A 21,632-nucleotide genomic window follows, 5' to 3' on the forward strand; every position below is an offset into this window, starting at 1 on the left:
GCCGCCCTTGAACCTGTAGCAATTGCACAGAAATCTTTAATCCGAGTCATTTAAAAAAAAACATTTCGTTATCCAAGTGACTTGCTCCTCAAAGGATTCAAAGTACTGAATATTATTCAACAGTATATATTGAGAACGGTAGTGGTTACACACATAGAGACATTTACCCAAGCGTTAACCACAACCATAATACAAGATACTCTAATAGGGATCTGATACTAAGTGAAGGGGTCAACACTGTTCTGGCATCGAGACAACACTATTACGTAGGCAAAAAGGTTCATAACCTTTTGCCAGAATCGTGGAAAAACGGGAGTGTTGTCAAGTTACGGAAGGTGTTGACCTCGCTCTTTCATGACACTGGTCGTAGGGAGTCAGAAAATTTTATGCATGCCACGGATTGGAGATTCTTACTGGACGTCAAAAATGAAATATAAAAAATAAGGAATAATTTAAAAAAATATATCTATAGATGACAACCATGAAGTTTCGCATAAATAAATTGTCTTTGTTTTTATGAATGTATGTATGTGTATGCGCATGGGTGTATGTACGTGTGTGTGTATGTACATGTGTATATATGTGTATATTTATATATATGTGTGTATATATGTGTATGTCTGTATGTATATGAATCAAAATGTGTATCCGAATAAGTTTATATTTTGTTGGTCTGTGCTCTATATTAATTTGTTAACTATTATAATATATTAAAATGTAATTGCCTAGCTTGGAACGGGGTATGTACCCTTGTTAGCTGGGCAAAGTGAACATGGAATTATATTTTGATAAAAAGTGTGAATAAATAAATAAATAAATGAACCTTTCACTTTAGTTTGGTTTTTTTCTGAATTCTTCCTTATACTTTGTATAAGAGTATGTATGGTCTTTTTGCGACGTTAGTATTTAATTTATTTTACGTTGACTCTCCGCAGGTTTATCGATATCCGATTATATACGCCTGATCGAAACCAATTTATCAAATAGGGTGATGCAGATGATTCCGTCTCCCCATGGTCCGTTTTGCTAGTCAGCTTCTTTAGAAAAAGGTTGCACACACCAGGGACGTCCAATGCCTACTCCAGATAAAAAAAAATATTCAAAAAATAATCTTCATAGTCTTAGTTAGATTGATTTTAATTGCAACAGAGATTTGTTTGTGCCTTCAACAGTATGAAGGTTTTTAAATGATTTTATAATTATCTTTTCAGTAAAAATCAAACTATGCCTTTATAAAAACGCCAACATTACACCGGGTTTTATTTCCCTTACTGGAGTTTTTTAAAAGTATTTATTTATAATAATTTATGTACATATTTGGATTTTTATTTTTTATTGCTAGTTACACGTTCTTGATTTGACGAATCTTATTACTCTGCTGCTTGATCTGTGTCAGATTTCGAATTTTTCTAACATTTTGTAGAGGGTCGATGTAAATTAAAATGAATATAATTAACTTTTTTATGAATACATAACTACCTGGTCATTTTTTTTATTAATATTATCGAAAAGGTCAAACAGATTTACAATTCACAACATTGGGCCTTTTATATCCAAGACACAAGATATGAAATGGCCAATGTTATAACAAATACTTCTTAGGCATGTATTCGAAAAATACATGCAACGCTTTTCCAAAAAATATTTGCGAGGTTTGGGGAAAGAAAATTTAGAAAATTCATTTTTTTAAAGGAATAACCCATAAATATTTTGAGGCTTGTCAGCAGGCGGGATAGAAGGGATATGGAAGGAGGTAATGAAAAATATACCTCAACACCCAGACCAATTGAGAAATAAATATTTCTTGGATTTTTTTCTTGCAAGTGGCGGGAATCAAACCCTCGACGCCAGTTTCACAGTTGGCAGTCTAGCCAACTGTCTAGCTAAATAATGAGAAGAATTATTAAAAATGTACAACAAATTCACTAACATTTTGTTTATTTTGCTCTACACATAAAAATGTCTGCCTTAAAATAAGTTTTACCTAGGTAGTAGCAGACTACAAATCCAGAAAAATAGTATTGTGTAAAGAAATTGTTTTGTTTGTTTAATTAAGTTGCATGACAAGACTACATAAATTTGGCAATGAATTTAGCTTTATTTTGCTTTTTATACAAAAAATAACGAAATGTTCTTACAACGGTTGACATAATTTGAAGGTCATTAAGCGTTTTTGTGTCGGCGTCTTTCTTTCAGGAGACCTTCAAAAGCGCTGAAGACAGAAGCGGGTGAAGGCGGATCCTGAAAACATGCTTCCCTCATGTCAACGTGACCACGACAATAAGCCATTTCGTATTGAAATCCCATAACTGCGTTTTTTTTATTTGTCTTTATATTTTATGTAATACTTTATCACTCCGAAGTTTAAAAATATTTGTACCGAATTCAGTAACAATAAAAAAAAAGTGTAAGCTCGATGAAAGCGTTTGAATACCTAATTTTAATCAAAATAAATCGAATATCCGTCAAATCGAATCGTAGCACTTCAGTAGGGCCAACGCGAAAAAATGTGATAGAGATATGTAGATAGCATATATTTTTATAGAGTTTTAAGTGTTCGCTACGTTATGACGAAAAAATAAATACATTATATAACAATAAACACAGAAACTTGCGACAACTGTCATCAAGCGGAAGCGATACGTTTGAATGGGCCACATACTGCGGATACCTCCAAACTATTAAATGTTATTAAATATTTGTATTTAATTTTATTAAATATTTGTATTTGAACGTCAAAAAATGTTGATATTCGCGTTAAAGAACATATGAGGTGTCTTCACAATAACAATTTCTCCGAATTCGCAAATCATCGATTAATTTTTTTTAAATACCTTAATAAAAATTCAGGGGTTAAAATCTTACATACAAACAAAAAAGGGTTAAAAGTAAATAATATGGAAATATTTCACATTAGGAAAGCTTTAAAAACTTCAATCCTAAATGTTCCTTTGATCAATAACCAAACAACCTTTCTTTATAGCCCGTTATACGATGTTCCATTGTATGGTCATCCTAAACCTTTTAAACACAAGCTCTTCTTTCCATCCTTTTTCTTTTTTCAACTATTTCTCAAACAACATAAAATATTTTCATAATCCAATAAGTGCGTGCTTGTCCTAATCACTGCATTTGCTTATTAAAATTCAAGTTATGTTAGTTTAATTCAACTATGGTGAAGGTGTGTAGTGGGTTTTATATGTTGGTGTAATTGGTGTCATGATAAAGAGACGGGTACGTCTCGAAACTGTATACCAATATTTAATAACATTTAGTAAAATGTTTGACCACAAAGTTAATGCTTTAAATATTAATAGTAGTCTTAACTATGTTTGATTACAAAGTAATAGCTTCTTAACGAAAATCATTACAAGTTTTTCCAAATGATTCAAGACATAAACTGGATTTTATCCCTTAGAAGGATAAAATTAACAATTCATATTAAAATTACAACAACAGAGATAGACCACACTTTTGATGAATATTTTTTAATCACCCAGTGAATAAGACAGAATTAAACAGAAATATAAAATGTCTTCATCTATTGCTTTAGAAAGAAAAAAACATTTTTGAGAAAGAAAAACCCAAATTTAGGCATTAACAGAACTTGTGATCTCTAATTGGTTGATTAAATTGTCGCTTTACACACTGTTTAACATTCACCATTCATGGTGTATTATACAGTGTTTGGTGGTCATTAACACTAATTAATGACAGGTCTAAAGCGTTGTAAATGCCTTTACATCCATACTCCAATCTTTGAAATGTTCTCTCTGTTGTTTTGAATGTTTGTTTAGGTTCTTAACGTCATGAAAAATAAATTATATAGCGCCATTGGGATGATGTATCATTATAACAGCGCTATGCAATGGGCCGTGATTTATTACACCCCGTTCCAGACCAGGGAAGGATTTTTTTGAATACTTGTGTATTTTTATTTTGCTTTTTACAAACAATATACAAAATACACAATCACGTAAACGAAATAAATCCCACGAAGTCATGAAATGTGTGTGGGTAGTGGGTGTACATTGTTATTTTTATTTATTTATGTATTAAAAGCAACTGGAAGAATACGAAAGATTTTTAAAATGTTAAAAATGCTGATATAATACATTGCACACCTATATTAATATTTCGGTTTTTAAGTTTTAAACATTTAAATGGTCACTTAAAATTTAATAGGTCCTGTTCATATTATTGCCCATATAAAACATTAAAATTAATGGATGAAATTTAGTGGGTGGTGAAAGAAAGTAAATTAAATCCACTTATTTAATTTTGTTGGATCAGAGCGGTAAAACATTTTTGAGAAGGTAATATGGAAGTCTAAGCATGTAGAAGGCTTACGACCTGTCATCAGCTGGTTAAAGTAGCCAATCTACACACTGTGTAACACTTACCATTCTGTCTTTGTTTCAACATCCACATTCTCTTAACTTTTCTCTTCCCTTCTCAAAAATGATTTCCCTCTCTGTTGCAATAAATTTAAATCTAAATAACTCTCGAAGCGGAAATACCGGCCTGTCTACAAACATTTCGACGAACTTAAAACATAGGTATTATTTGATCAATTGGTAATAACTAGTTTCATCACTCGCAACACTGAATTTTTATTTAATGAATTACGATGTTGTTCTTGAATATACTGATGCGTGGCTATACCGCTTTATTCAGTTAACACAAACGTATGCACAAATTTACGCACATATTTAATATATATAAGTTTATAAATATATATATATATATATATAAACCTATATATATACATTTATTTATATATATATGATTTTCCGAATGCTTGAGTTTACTGTTTACCATATTGATGTGCCATATATATGATTTTTTTAAATAATTTTTAATAATCATTTTTTTATGTTTCTTATCCTATATTTTGGGGTGATATACTCATGTGTCAGTGTCATATAATTATATGAGCATTTAATTATGCGAGCAATTGCTCGTCCCATCTCAACACAGGACTTTTAGTCCCATCGAGTTGGAACTTACTGTCTCCAATAATGTACAATAAACTTATGGATATAAATAAATAAATATTAAAAATACATTCATAATATAAATATTTTTGTATAAAATACAAAGCGGAAACTTATTTATTATCTAGGACATCTCTTTCCATGAACAACTGACTGCATGTTTTTAAAATGAGTAATTGGTTAATCCTTTTATGTCTGTCATAGCAGTAATAAATACATTGTATAATCTTGGAGTAAATAAAAGTACATATTTCTGACCTAATCTAGTTTTGCAGGGGACTACTTTAATTTTTAGGTGAAGCCTCTGACTGGTTGGTTTTAATTTGTTTTAAATAAATTGCATCGCATTTGTATGAATTTCAAAGCCTGTATGATGACGAAAGCAATACAACAATACAAATTAAACTCAAAATGTTTTTGGTGATATTTTGCAATTATCTGAGTTGTGAATAAGAAAATAAGAAAAATTTTATGTTAGACTTATGAGTTGCTTAGCAATTTTAAACTCTTTTTTTTCTCTTATCTGGCAAATGAACTTACAAATTGTAACATCAATACGTTTTTTTTCAAGGTCAGCAAAAGCGTTACGCAATTACCTTGTATGATGTAAAGTACGCCTCTGGTTAAAACGGGACAACCTTCAATTTAAATCCAGGTTTATTGCGCACCGGAAGGCATGTACAATCATCAAAAGGAAAAAGAAAATGGGTTTCCCGAAAGTAAAATGAAACATTTCTAAAGTTACTGTGTTTGTTAAACAAGAAAATTTCATTTCTCGTAACGTCTGTTCCTGTGGACTCATCGTTATTGATACCTGCTTGTGTTTTATTCATTTCCATTTATTAAGGTTTAGTTATCAAATAGAACTTGTGCGAAAGATATATTTGCACGGTGGGTATTTGCAAATGTATTAAAAGGTTGATGTAAAGTTGTTGCAATTAAATATACACCTTAAGCTGGGTATATTATTATTTTTTTTAATGAATTTTTATGTTTTTTAGAGCAAATTTTATTTTTAAAAGTTTTTGTTCAAACAACTTGTAGTTTTATTGCTATTAGCAATTTCATCTTAACATTTTATAATTCAATTTTAAAATAACAATACTTATGTTACCAGATGGTATTGTCTATCTACCAAAAGCTTATAAAAAGTATATGGGTGAGTTTAAAAAATGTAAACTATTTACCAGTCCTGAAAATGCCTACTTGGGTGAAAGCACTCGTTGCTCAAATAAAACATAAACAAGGAATTTTACTGATATTTTTATGAAAATCAACTCTACAGTTTTACCAAGAAATATCTACACACAAGATTTTCAATTAATTACGGATAACTATTACATAAATGTTGTTTTTATCGGCTATAAAAAGGTGAAGAATTATGTGTATTTACAACAGATTAAATAACAGATTTTTGTTCATAAATAAACACGTTATAGTTTATTAATTATTATGAAAATGAATGAATTTATAAAAAAATATTTTCAGTATAGAAACCTAAAAGATTTTTTTTGTCTTTGTTGAGCCATTACAATAAAACATGAATATATTAGCAAAAAACGAGTAACATATTTTAAATGAATTATAACAGTGAGAATTATTTTAAACAGCAAAACGAGTTTATTAATAAAAATATGTACACAAAGACAAAAACAATGCAAATATAAAAAGGAAACAATGAATTAAGCAATTATTCAAAATAGGTTTAAACCCTTAAAATAAATTAACTAAATCAATTTCAATTTCTCTTAAGCTTTTTTAAGTATAACCGAAACCAATAGTAAAAGGAGTCCTTCCACATATCAGAAAAGTTTTTAAAAATGAAGGTCTTCCTATCGGTTTCACTCAAACTTAAAACATTTGTTAAAAATTAAGTAACTGCTTAAAATTTATATTTCACTAACTGCGATAACAATTTCAATTAACTCTACCGTTTTTATTGTTCCTTTCAATGTAAATTTAGCAATTTATTGAATGAAGCTTATGTCGGAATGATAGCAAAAACTGTGTCATCAAAATTAACTAATAAAAAATAACCTGAAGGGCGTACGTATACACTTATTCTAGTTTCCAGATTTCGACTATGATAAACTTTAATAATTAAGAACAGGATGTTTTTTTTTTTGTTTGTTTTTTATACAATAAATGTTAAACTCGTATATACTCTGTTAATGGGGTCTTAAATTCCAATCGTCTCTGCGCTTAGTAGCTGCAAAACGTGTTGCAATCATACTTCTTTTTATTATTCATTTTATAATTATTTTAAATATCATTAATACACTGAATTTGTTTGTGAATTTTTTTAATGCGTAAATGAAGGCTAAATTTCTAACTGTCTTTACGCTCTGTTGCTGCAAGACGTTCTGTAATCTAGCTCCTATCTGTTATAATTTTTAATTTATCCTTATTGAAAACGAGGAACTAAAACCCCAACCGTCCATGCGCTCTGTAGCTGCAAGACGTGGAATATTTATTTATTGAACAGCGCCCTTGAGGTGATTTTCACAAAAATGGCGCTATATAAATTATCCAACTATATATATGTATATATATATATATATATATATATACAAAATACGCTATCTTATAAACAAAAACCTCACAAAGGCATGACCTGTGTGTAGTTAAATTTCAGTAAAAGCTACGGAAAGAATAAGATTTTTACCAACAAAATATAAAAGTACTGGTATTAAAACATAAAACTTTCCTAATATGTATGTTTTTTAGGCATTATTTAAAAATGCGATCTTTATATATTTTATCCAAATAAATAATCTCTGTAATATTAATAAATTACAACAGGGATGGAGAATACCTTAAATAAGGGATTTGGAAGTCTAGGCATTTACAAGGCTTATGACCTGTCAATGGTTGGTTTAAGTGGCCTTTATACACACTGTGTAACATTCACCATTTTGCCTATGTTTGAACATCCATATTTCTTAAATTCTTTTATTTGTTTATTTGAGTTAAGTTAAAGAGCTGAAACCTCTATTGTTGTGAAGAGATTCATTTGACTAAATTTTTTCACATATCACCAAAAAACCTGCCTGAAAACAATTTTACAACATTTTAAACTTCTTCTTCTTAGGGGGGTGAAATCCAGTCTTTTGTCTACAAACATTTGGACACACTCAAATATTGTCTTATAATATTACATATTTACCTGAAAGAATTCGTTTAACGAATTCGGAGCTATGAAAAAAGGGTGTCTTTGCGCCAGTCCTGATTTACAATAAGAAATTTTGTAAACTATTCAGTCTTTAGCTAGCTAGGATGCATAAACGTTTTTAGGAAATACGTTTTGAAAAAAAAATATATATTAGACACCGTCGACATAAATTTCTCTTAGCTTTGAATGTTTCGCTTAGTGGAATAATTGATTGAAGGAAATGGTTCATTTTTTATGATTTGAGAGTAAGAAATCTAGTCCCTATTTACAAGCGTATAAGATTAATTTATCCATGATTATGTTTAAAAAACATTTTTTTTAACGAAAACACTATCAAAGTTTTTCCTGAAAACCAAAAAACGACACAAAATACATACGAAAAACATCGTCTTACGAGAACCAAATCTTAAAATTGAAATCTAAACTTCAAATTTTCTGAACATAATAAGGTTACAAGACTTTTTCTGCAGAGCTTTCATATTCATAAGGGCTCTCTTAATATTAGGGATGTATGAATTTGGGACTCAACATTGATGCGAGTTCATAAGGAAAATTTCCACGGGTTAAGCAAATGCCATCAAAAACTTTATACATCAACCATTTCAGAGTTAAGTACTGTAGGTATGAAGGAAGTTCAACAAGGTTCGCTTCATGATTGTAAGAGATTTATAATTTATAAGAAGACTTTTGGGGTTCCTTTACCGCACGGGTTATCTTTAATTTGACTTTTCATACTAATTTTAAATTAAATAAGTTTTTGATAATTTATTTATTAATGGACACGGTCCACAAAATACTGTCAAATGTTCGTAAATAATTGTAAATAACCACTTACCGACTTTTCTATGTCTACCGGTTTTGAGGCATGTCTATTTCTTTGTCAAGACACTAATTACAACAACATGCAAATCCCACTATATGCCTTTACCTAAGAAGAAGTAATAACTACGAATTAAGTATTTCAAATTCAAAATTTATACTTACGAGTATGCCCTCGATTACTTTAATTTCCTAAAACATTAATAAAAGCATAATTATGGCATCAATATCAAACGATTTAATCATGTATTGAAGAGGCATTAATTATATATCTAGGAATATTATGTTATTATAATTTTAGTTTGATTCGACTGAAGTATCGTGATATACACTTAATCAGTCAATAAGACATTTTCCTGCTTGATAATTAAGCAATAGTTTATTGGAGTAAATCAACTATGACTGAAATTATTAAAAACAATTTGATAATCATTATGTATACGTAACATTCGCATCCACATTTTCATATCCAGTGGTGCAAAAGGCACTACAATAGTAAACCAAATACAGCGTTATTCGGTCATTTTTTGCATAAAAAAAAATCTTATTATTTTGAATGATTATATTTCGTTTATTTTTTTAAATTTTTATCTGCTTATAAGTATGTTTAAAAACTTTTTTTTTATTCTTACTTTCTTATTTTTATGAACACTTATCAATACAGAAACTACTATGTTATAATATGTTTGCGTAAACTTTTTTAATTTTTATCATTTACTCAATATTTTATGTTTGCATATCTACTCTTTATGTATTTTTCAAGGTAAAAGGCCAGGGCCATATTAATAAATTAATAAATAAATACATACAGTTTTGTGTGTGAAGTTGAATCAAAACCCTGAACCAGTGTTTTCAACTCAATGGCTGATCTCACATAAAAAAAACTCCTGAATTATAAAATGCAGATTACTTTCCCACATTATGTAGTCATTGACGCAGTCACCTACCATTAAGGTTGGATTTCTGGCAGAGTGGACATGGAATATTTATTTTAAAGATTGCATTAACTGCAATATTTCATTGTTTCAGGATTGGCGCCTGAAACGAATTTCTTATTACCTTTCCTTCGTGTAATAGATTATTGAAATACGCTGCATTTCGTTCACCAATGTAGTACCTTATGCACCACTGCGGGTAAAACGAGAAATGATGATGACGATGTTCAAGTTAGTTTATTTGTATCTACGATACTAATGAAGAAGTTCAGTGCTACGTGAAATTGGACATAAAAAATAATTTTATATACGCGGTAAAACTTAAAGCATTAAATTTTACGGCGAAGTTTCTATCAATTTATTTTTTTTATTAATCAATATATTTCATAAACAGTTCTATATCGGTATTCTGAACAAATCTAATTTTATACATGTAGTAAATGTTATAGCTGTAACTCACCAAAAACAGAGACTGACTCTTGTGCTTGGAGTGACTTACACTGTTATAGTTATTTATTTATTAGAGTTTCTATAATTTTAAAATATACGATATGAAATATTTATTTAAATGGGTGTTTTCACACTAGAATATTTCATAGTCCCTGGACTGGTACCTGAAGCGTAAGACTGATCATCTTACCTTTATGTAACAAAATGATCAAGATACGCTGCGATTGGTGAACCAATGCAGTGCCCTCTGCATTATTAGGTGCGGAAAGGGAATGATGATGATGAAATATACGAGTACCTACATGAGAAAAAAAAACTTATAGGATATAAAACGAAAAACAGAAAATAATAATTCATTCACACTAATTCTAATTGAATGCAGATTTTTGTTCAAAAACTTTTAACAAATAAATAGTTTGAATGTATACCTTTTTTCTATTCATTTACACGTTTTATCAAAAATACAACTTAACGTTCACTTTTCCCAGCTAACAAGGGTACATACTCTGTTCCAAGCAAGGTAATTTCATTATAATATATGATAATTGTAAACAAATTAATAGAGAGCACAGACTAATAAAATATAAACCTACTCATACACATATACACACAAACACATATATACACATATATATATATACATATAAACACACATTTATACACATGTACATACACACATTTATACACATGTACATACACACACACGTTCATACACCCATGCGCATACAAGTACATACATTCATAAAACATAGACTATTTATTTATAATGCGAAACTTCATGATTGCCATCTGTTGAAATATTAGTTAGTTAATTAGTTAGTATAATAGTTTTGAGTTCATTGGAGATTATTGTGATTTTAACACCTTTGAAGACAAAGCTTTTTTGACCATGACTTGAGAGGAATTTGGGGAATTTATTATTATTTTGGTATCTAAGTGACTTATTCATCTCAAATTCTTTTATTTTTTCTTCTTCGTAAATTTGTAAAAGGGAATTAATTTTTGGTGGAAATACCTTCCTAGGGACGAAACCCAGCCTGTCTGCAAACATTTGGGGATACTCAAAACATTGTTGAAAAAAAGCAGTCACTGAACTTCCTAATCATGGAATTGGAGATATGTATATTTTTTTTTCAATTTGATTATATGACTTAAATAATATGATGCTGTTTTTAAAATGAGTACGCACAAACACATATTATTATTTTTCTTTTTTCGAGATGAAAAATATTCGCGGTTAAGTCGTTCTGAATTCCCGCACATCACTCATCCCTCGTGATTCATGATCCGTCGTCCGTCTCCTCGAAACGATGAGTCGGTCGCGGTCCAGAATACAGCACACCGCACACAGCATCCGCAGAGCAATTAATACTGCCTGACGTGGCGCTGTCAGAGGACAATGCTGGACGTTCGCTGTGTGGAGATGTAGATACCGCCTTTGTAATGGGGAGTGAGCAGTGTTATTCTCCGAATATAAATAATATCATGAACGCGGATACATAATGCAAGATTTGACGCACATTCGTTTGGATTTCAATCTTGTTTTTTCATAATATTTTAAGCAGAAAAATGACAAAACGTATAAATTCATCATTAAATATCCTGAACTTATCACTTTGTTTTGAGCCCACTTGAATTTGTTTTAACAAACATACTTTTGTTTTGAAAAACATAAACAAGAGAAAACGGCCAGTCCACAATTTTGAAAAAAATAGATATTGGTGTTATCGGGTGCCATTGCTTTGTCCTGCGAAAAACAGCCAACCCGCTTTCATACGAAAAACTGTAGTAATTCATCGTCATTCCAAATCCGCTCTCTAGCTGGAGCATAATATGTTATCCAAAAAGATCCTCTATGCATCTCTATCAGTTACCAACTCCTGTGCAATCTCCAAAGTTAGGTTCTCATCTCGAAGTTCTGCCTGGAAAAATGTGTGCTGGTGGTTGTAGCCAATTCAATAAATATGGCGGCGATCTTTACTAAATAAAAGATCTTGATAATAGTATTTTAAACTATTTTAAAATGCATAAGTTGTAAACTGATGGCTGCCAGCTAGTGTTGTTTCTATGGTAACGAGTTAAACAAAAGTAAATACGCACCAAGGAAATATTTATATATCTTTCTCACGTGGACGATTTCAGGTGTATCATGATTTGCCATCTCTTTTACTTTCAAATTTTTGTAAGCAACGCAATATTAACTGTATTGTAGATGTAGCTAGTATACAAAAACATGTCCATTTATTGTACAACGGTGATTTCTATTTTGTTTTTAAAGCCTACCTGTATTTTTTACATAATATTGTTTCGTAATTTTAACATACCAATATTATTTCTTTGTCCGGACGGATCAAAATACGCCTTCGTCTTTTAAAGTAATAAGGACATGGCCTATTATGATAAAGGTTAATACAGTAGTTGCTAGAATTCATATTTGAAATATGGTCATGAGAATAAATGACAATATCAAACATAACTAGGCGTATAGTTTGCCCAACACACATTAAAAAGGGCAGTGAAAGTAAAATAATTACAAAATCGTGATGTATGAAACCTGAAAAATATATAAGAGTGACAAAAAACATTGCTTTTTTGATAAGTGAAACTGATAGGAAGATTCACGGTCTTTAAAAGGGTATGTAAAGAAAGCTCTTTCACTGGTCGCTTTACCTTCTATGCAACAAATATAATCAAGAAACGCTGCAAGTGGAGTACTAATTAAGCTGTTATCATTAATTGTAGTGCTTTCACACTTATAGATTACGCAGACAGGGTATAGTCTAAGCTTATAACCGAGTAACACAATTTAAACGCGCGCTGTGCCAGCGGTACCCTGCAAGATATCGCACCCTCCCTTATTATGCAATAATTCGTAATATTGATAAAATACCAGTATTCAAGACATATTATTCCCCTCTTTTTCATATTATAGACAAATTATAGCAATATTTATGACATACTTACCTACTATCTACAAAAAAAAACATTTAATTAGGCTTTTTATAAATGAATCGATTCCAAAACTCAAAAAATTTGTTAAAATTTCAATTTATTTCAACTTTAAATTGAATATTCACATGTAAAATTAGTTTGTAAGAAATTTTATACATGTACAATACATTAATTTGTAACTTTTTTAATATCCTTCTCGTAAAAGTATATAATTATGTAAGTTGATTGAATCAAGGGAATGGAATAAACTTTGAATTTGAGAAATTAATTTCCTCTTTTTTGTGAAGTGTGACTTCAAACGACAATGTATCGTGCCCTTTAAACTGTAAACTGTGACACAAGTATTTTACTTGTACGAAGATATATTATTTTGTATTTATGTCTTTTTATATCAACTTCCCACGTAGAATATTGACTTTTGTAGTTAATTCTACGTTCGTTCAAAAGTCCAAAGAATTCAAGAATTACCGATACTTTTGAGAAAATATTTTTAGCAAATTATTTACAAAACAAATTTACATTTATTTATTTATTTACTTAGGCAGTTTATTACTCATTATTTGAGGTTTAAATCTCAACTCCATGGGACTTACAGTCTTGTGTTGAGTCAAGACGAGCAATTAGTTGACACAGACACATGAGTGTATCATGACAAATATTATATTATATAAAACAAATATATGGCACATCAATATGGTGAACAGTAAACTCAAACATTCGAAAACATAAAATATTCTCAGAAAAAAAACTATTAGAGAGAAAATCATAATCATCATCATTCCCTTTCTGCACCTAATGGTGCATAGGACACTGCATCAGTACACCAATCGCAGCATATCTTGATCATTTGTTAAATTTGTAGCTAAGATGATGTCATACGATTCAGGTGCCAGTCCAAGAAATATGAAATATTCTGACCACTACACCATGAGGCCGACAAATTTAATGTACAAATGCTCTACCATAACTATTTATCGTATTTTATTTTATGGCATTAAAAAAATTAATTTTTATGGGTCTAGACAGTATAAAGTAATAAAAATTAAAAGTAATAAATATTAAAAGTAAAAAATATTTTTAAAAAGGTTTCAAAAGTAAGTATAAAATCTTTTTTTTTTGTATAATTTACCAAAATATTATTAATTTATGACTATTTTTACCGAATCGTTAAATCGACATCATTATTATCAAATCATTATCTGTTCTGATGATGCATAGAGCAGTGCAATAGTAAATCAAATGCGGCGCATATCATCACCAATAACATGAATGTAAGATGATCAATTAAACGTAATTATGCAGAAAGCAGCCGGTCCACAATTTTGTAAAAATGAGATATTGGTGTTATCAAGTTCAAGCAGCTCAATTCTTTGGTCTACTTAAAACAGCCAATCCACTTTCTACTAAAATGGCGCTATATAAGTTATCCATAATAATAATAATGATATATTGATTTACTTATTTGCTCCTTTAAACATCAAATATTTTTTTTGCGAGGAATTCCTTTAATTGCATTCAAAAATTCAATGCGGCTCTTTAGAAATAAACTTAAAACCGTTAATAAATCCGTTCAATGAAAAATGAGAAATGGTTAAATACTAATTGAAATACGAATGCTATTTTACTCAGATCAATTTTTTTTATATTGACCTTGAATTTATTTAATAACATGAAAATAACAAAACTATGTATTTTGACCATAATGTATGTGAAATTTATAACATAAACCGTTGAATTGATAAATTATAAAAGAATTTTATTTTTCTAATGTGTTTAGTATAATTTCAAATTCGAAATAGAACATGGATGATTGACCATTCACATGCACCGGGATATCGCTGAGCTAGTTTTGGCACAGACGCGTTATGACATTTGCCAAAGAGGAACTCCGAACACCGGTCCATTGTTCCACAAATACTTCCTAAAAAGCTCCATAAGTTCCGGAAAGCTGGGCATAGTTTGCCCTAGTTTACAAGCTCCTATTGTTTCGGTTAAAGTGAAGAAATTTGTGTGTTTTTACAATTAGGTGTGCGCAGCCACCCTTAAAAAATACCCCTCTTTCGAATTGATTCGATTTAGAAATAGGTATTTGTTTCCAATGAAAATCATGATTGTTTATTATGTTATGAGGTCAAATGTGTAATATTCAATTTTATTTATTTTTGCATTTATTTATGTTAATATTACATTATAAAATATTGCAACTTTACTTTTACGGACAACAAAATCATTGAATAAAATATATACATACAAATAACACACAGATACATATAATATCTTTAGAATGTACTAATAATAACAATCATTTCTATTTAAATTTATTTGGACGAATAGTGGAATACTGAATCAGCTTTATAAAAAAAACAAAGTATAAAGCAATCAGGAAAAAATGTAAAGAACAACATAATCCTTATGAAAATTAATCAGATATAATTTATTTTTTTGAAAAATCAATGTCATTTATTTTTTAACGCCTAAAGAGCTTTTACACATTCAAAGGTTATTAACTATTGACAAATATGAAAATACTTAAAACTTAATTATTATATTCAAATTTTTTAAGAATAATTATTGGTTCTTGAAGTTTGATAACGTCATGGCAAATATTTCCTATTTTTTAGTCATCGGTGTGTTTGTTCCCAATATTGTGAATTTTCTGAAACATAGAATTAATGTGCAAATTTGACTAATGTTTATATGGCATGGTCGATATGAAATATTTATTGAAATTGGTGTTTTCACACCAGAATACTTCATAGTACCTGGACTGGTACCTAAGGCGTGTGACTGATCATCTTACTTTTATGTTACAAAAATGATCAATATACGCTGCGATTGGTGTATCAATGCAGTGCCCTATCCACCATTAGTGGTGTTAAAGAAAAGATAATATTAATATATCTAAAATAAAAAAGATGCCTTATTAACCTATTAGGCAAATTGAAATAGATCCATTTGACCAAATCAGAAATATCAAAAAGATTATATAAAACTTTATACAACAAAATCAGACCAGATGTTATTCTTCTTTTACTAATTTTAAGTAAATTCATTTATATGAGAATAGATTCTTGTTAATGTTTTCTCACGGTAAATGTAGCTTAGAATTTATGAACCGGAGAAATTTATGCTGGATTTTTTCAATTTTGTTGCGATAGGTAGCATAGAGGTGACCAAATTGAATAATTGTCTTCTACTTGAGTCCTTACCAATGAACAATTATTTGATAATATTGATTTCAAATCTTTCGCTGACCTCAATACTAATCCAAGCATTTGCATACCCTCTTTTGATTTAATGTATAATGTTTAATCAATGTGACTACTTAAAGAAAGTGTTTCATTAAATATGAAACCGAGGTCTTTAATTTCCTTGACAGCAGCAAGGGTAACACTGTTGAATGAACAAGGAAAAGTATGAGTCTTTTTCGAATGATCAAATCAAATTACATGACACTTATAACATTTTGAAAAAGGTTGTTTTTTTACACAAAACTAAATTTTATCTTTTAACATTCAATTAAAGTAAAGAGGAGTTTAAGATATTAAAGGAGCAAGGAAATCTTACTTCGAAAAACTCCCTGAGATATGAAAAATATAAATATCCAAAATAATATTGCTCAACAAAGGGTAGCCCTCTCAACAAGCATTACAATTGGAAAGTTGGTCCTGTATATAGGAATGTAGAACCGTCTATGTTGACGCTATCAAGGTAATTATCCTGAACATAAAAACCAATGCTCCGCATAATTCCAGGGGTTTCGACAACACCGCGCAACAATCAAATGATAAAGCTCACAATTTCACAAAGGATAGTTTCTTATGTAACTTTTTTTATGAAAAACCTGTTTTAAACATAAAAAATACAGAATTAGACATAAAATAACAAAAACAACAACAACATCAATAATTATTTTTAAAAAATCCCCATATAATAAATATTTCGTTTATTTAATGTTTATTTATTTATTTACATAAAAATACAGACTGCAAAACAATTATAATAACGTATCCTTAACTCTATGAGGACAAAAGTAGATAGATAATAGAAAGTGAAAGCATGTTTATTATTAAATATTACTACAAATAATAACTATAACAAAAATATAAATTTTCATAAACATCTGGACGAAACGCTTAATCGTACTATATATAAATCTGTTAAAGTACTATATGTAAATCTGTGTAGTTGGTAAACCATCATAATTATTTTTTTATTTCTTCAACTGGAATATTTAGTTATCTTTGGAATAGCAACTAAAGAAAAATACAGATAATCTTAATTTAATGTAACAAACAACAACGACGCATGTGATTCTTTTCAACCTTACATGAGAGCGGTTTAAATTTTTTTTGACACCTTAAATTGATAAGTACAAAGATATATAATTTGATTCTCGGGTAAATTATTTAAAAAAAATTAAAACTTATAATAAAAAGCCTTTATATAACCTTTGCGAGATCAAATATTTGATATATATTGTTTTGTATATCCGAATTATGTTTCCAATAATCATGTGTTCATTGTACTAGACGACGTTTCTTAGGCATCCAGATGTTTACTAACTGAGATGGATATGTTCTCATCATCATTATAGCAGTATCATCTGTATGGCATGTGATGTTAATGACCTTATCTCCCTTAGTAGATTCAATACTTTTTTTTAATTCTTAAAAGCGTTTTTTTATATATAATTATTTTACTTGTGTGAGAAAAGGTTTTTGGCGTATATATTATTGTGCTATATTTAGTTATAAAGGTGCTAAACTTGCTTTGTTTCTTTGTTGTTCTCAATATGTGTTATTTTCGTTAATTTTATTTATTTCCCAAATTGAGTTGTTGTAACTCCTGGGAATGCTATTCAATGGATTATACTTTAAAATACTCTGTGTTATCTGATTTATAAATAAAAAAATAAATATAAATATATTTTTTTTTAATTTAAAAAAATATATAAAAGAAAGTCAACATCGAATTTTTCGCACAACCGTTTTTGTTCTACGATCACACTGAAATGATCAATGAATGCTGCATTTGCCGTACAGTGTACAGTGGTCCTTGTATCGTCGCATCCTTTTGGGGGGTTATGAACAAATAAATAATAGTTACGCTTAATGATTTTAAAATAAAAATAATTACTGTAATTTTTTTTGACATGGCATTGAAACATTTTATGTATTAACAACTTTATTATGTAAAAAACCAATATAACACATATTTGATATTGCTTTTAATGGATTGATAGACTCATAAAAATGTTCATTTAAAAGTTCTTTGAGCCGCAGTAAAAGGACTCGAATGAATTGGAGTTTTGCTAGCGCGGTTTCAGACTTCGGTTATTTCAAAATTGAGTTTTCCTTTTATGAAAATTGAAAGTTTTAAGCCAATGTTAATTTTGTCGGTTGAAATTTTAACACTTTATCAAAGTCATATTATTTTTCATAGTCGTGAGTTGAATTAGATTTTTAAACTAAAAAATGCATTCTTATTAAGAAAAAAGTCTGCATATTTGTTTTTAAGTCTGCATATTTAAAACAATTTAAACATTTTTCTAATGCTCCGGTAATTTAAATACCGGTTTTATAATAGAAAATTAAAATGTTTTAGTATTGACTAATGGTGCAGTTATTATAGCGCTTGGTTACCATGATAAAGCTCCTGGTTTCGATTCCCAACGAGGTCAACCAAAATATATGTATAAATGGTATACATTTTCAGAACAATATTTAGTTGAACCTGTCATCAAAACCATGAAATTTGAGATAAATTGCTGATAGACAAAAAAAACAATCGGATTATTATTAAAGCTAATGTCGGGTTATACGCCTTTTAAATGTTCATCCTCAAAAAGTTATTTGTCTCTTTTTGTGGATTTGTCTATGAAGATTTTCATTCAATAACTATGACATAATTAAATACCTCCATTAATATAAAGATCTCTAACAATATAACAAGAGACTAAATATGCAGTTTAAAGTGGAGTCCTGGTGACGACCCTTATGTATGGAAGTAAAGTATGGTGTTGTAAAATCAGGAATGAAAGTAGGTTGAACGTTATTAAATTACAATCTCTCTTGTGGTAAAAATATGTAAAATAGATGCACAAATCTCGAAATTTGTAAATGACGTAAGGCTGAGCTGAGCATTATTGACAAAATCCAAAAAGAAGATCGGCGTTGATTTGGACATGTAGAGCGAGTGGGCAGCGCAAAAATGACTAAAAATATTTACAATGCGAATGTTGATGCATGCAGAAATATAGGAAGACCAAGAAGAACATAGCATGACCAAATCCAACAAATACTTGAAGATGGATATGCCAAAAGTTGGAAAAAATGGCACGCGTGTATGAGAAGGTTTGTGAATGTAGAGGAACCGAAGTCAGTACGCAAAGAAAGATGATTTGGCGTTTTATCATCTGTGCCTACCCTAACGGCATGATGGTTTGTTTGTTGTTTGCGTAATAGATTAAATAATATCAAAATTGATATCAACGAAAAAACAAGAGATAAATAGAAATGAACGGTTTTGAAATATGACTGACCAAAAGATTTGTAACAAATAATTATTTACATTACCTTAAGTGCAGTATGTATTAATGTGAAATATATTTTAAACCATGGTTACTAGTTTTAGGATTAAAGTTGTTATGCAAATTATCACAATATATTAATTAATTTTGTGGCTAAGAGATAGTTCCGAGTAAATTTATATTTATATTTTCATTATTTATATTATATCTTCACAAAAATGGCGCCATATAAATTATCCAACTATAATAATAATAATAAAAATGAAAACCTAAATCAATTATAGAAAGCCAATAATTGTTAAGAGTTATGTCTTTGTAGAATTGAAAAGAAGGGTTTTTTTAAATACAATGAATAATATAACTCAAAACTTCAATTTTATTAGTTATCGCTCTATCTAGCTTAGTCTTCTTTATATATAGAAAAAAGTATGTTTAATACAAGTTATTAATAATACAAATCGTAAGTACAGTGCATCGTAAAATATTTCGCATCGATTCACAAAGGCTCTAGTTTAAAATGTCAATATGTAATGTCAATATTCGTTTGTCAATTTTCTAGCCTGTTAATATAGGGTAAGAGTGACATATTTCATATGAAAGGTGACAATAAGTTAGCGCATTGTGTCTAGTTCTACGTCTTGGAATGTAAATTTATATTAAAACCTGGAGTTTGCAACAATCAAATTAAGAATAAATAAGAGTGTGATAGTAAACAGCTTATTTTCATACTCAAAATATTTTTCGTTCAAATTTGTAATGTTACAAAATAAAATTCTTTCACTTTGAACTTCTTTGAACCAAAAAAAAACAGATAAACCAATCGACTAAATGTTCTCAGCAAACCACCAAAAATCGAGTACAACATGATGCTGAATATTACGCAATATGTAAAACGATAATTTGAACCAGCCAATGACTGGTCATAAGCCATAAAAACGTTCAAGCTTTTGTGTTCCTTTCATTAAAATTTTCTTCTGTCGATTATTCTTCAGTTTGTTGGGATTGAGAATGCAGCCGACGTCGACGCTCTCCAATTCCGAGTTACAATGGCCACTCTACGACCCGAGATGGGGTGTAGCTAACACAAGGGGGTGCAGACAAAATGAGCTCTGGATATACAAGCCCGAAGGCTTTCGTGTTCTCGGCGTAAGCAGAAAGGGATGCTCTCTTTGAATAGTTTCAAACCCTTTTTTTCACATTAACTGGGCCATTTCAGAGGTGATCAATTGTCTGACCAACAGAATCAAGTTTTTCTGATATAGCGCTAAAGATTCACTTTTCATCGATAAAATCTTGAATTTCAATCAGAATTTACTGTTTGAATTTACGTATATTTTTACGAAATACAAAGTAGAACATTTATTAGAAAAAAATACGTAATTCAATCTATTTAAATAGTTATGATCTCTCATACACAGCTTCAAGTGATCATTTAAACTCTGTGTAACATTCACAATCTTCCGTGTCCAAGCGAATGGTAAAATAGAATCAAAACCCTGGACGAGTGTTTTCGACTCGTCGGCTGCTCTCAGGTAAAAATCCTGAAAAAAGATATGAAATGAGAAAAAAATTGTTTCATATTGTGGTAATTACCGCATTCGCTCACAATGCTTTGAGGTCCCTGGCTCGATTCCTGATACGGTCAAAAGTGGAATATCGGTAGAAAATTTGCTTTGACACTGCAGTATTTTACTTTTCCTGGACTAGTAAGTGCCTTAAACGTTCAACGAAACACCTTGCCTTTATGTAACAGAAAATCAAGATGCACTTAATTT

Source organism: Micrasema longulum, unplaced genomic scaffold (genome assembly GCF_059751315.1).
Source record: "Micrasema longulum isolate JH-2025_06_02 unplaced genomic scaffold, ASM5975131v1 h1tg001245l, whole genome shotgun sequence".
NCBI lineage: Eukaryota > Metazoa > Arthropoda > Insecta > Trichoptera > Brachycentridae > Micrasema > Micrasema longulum.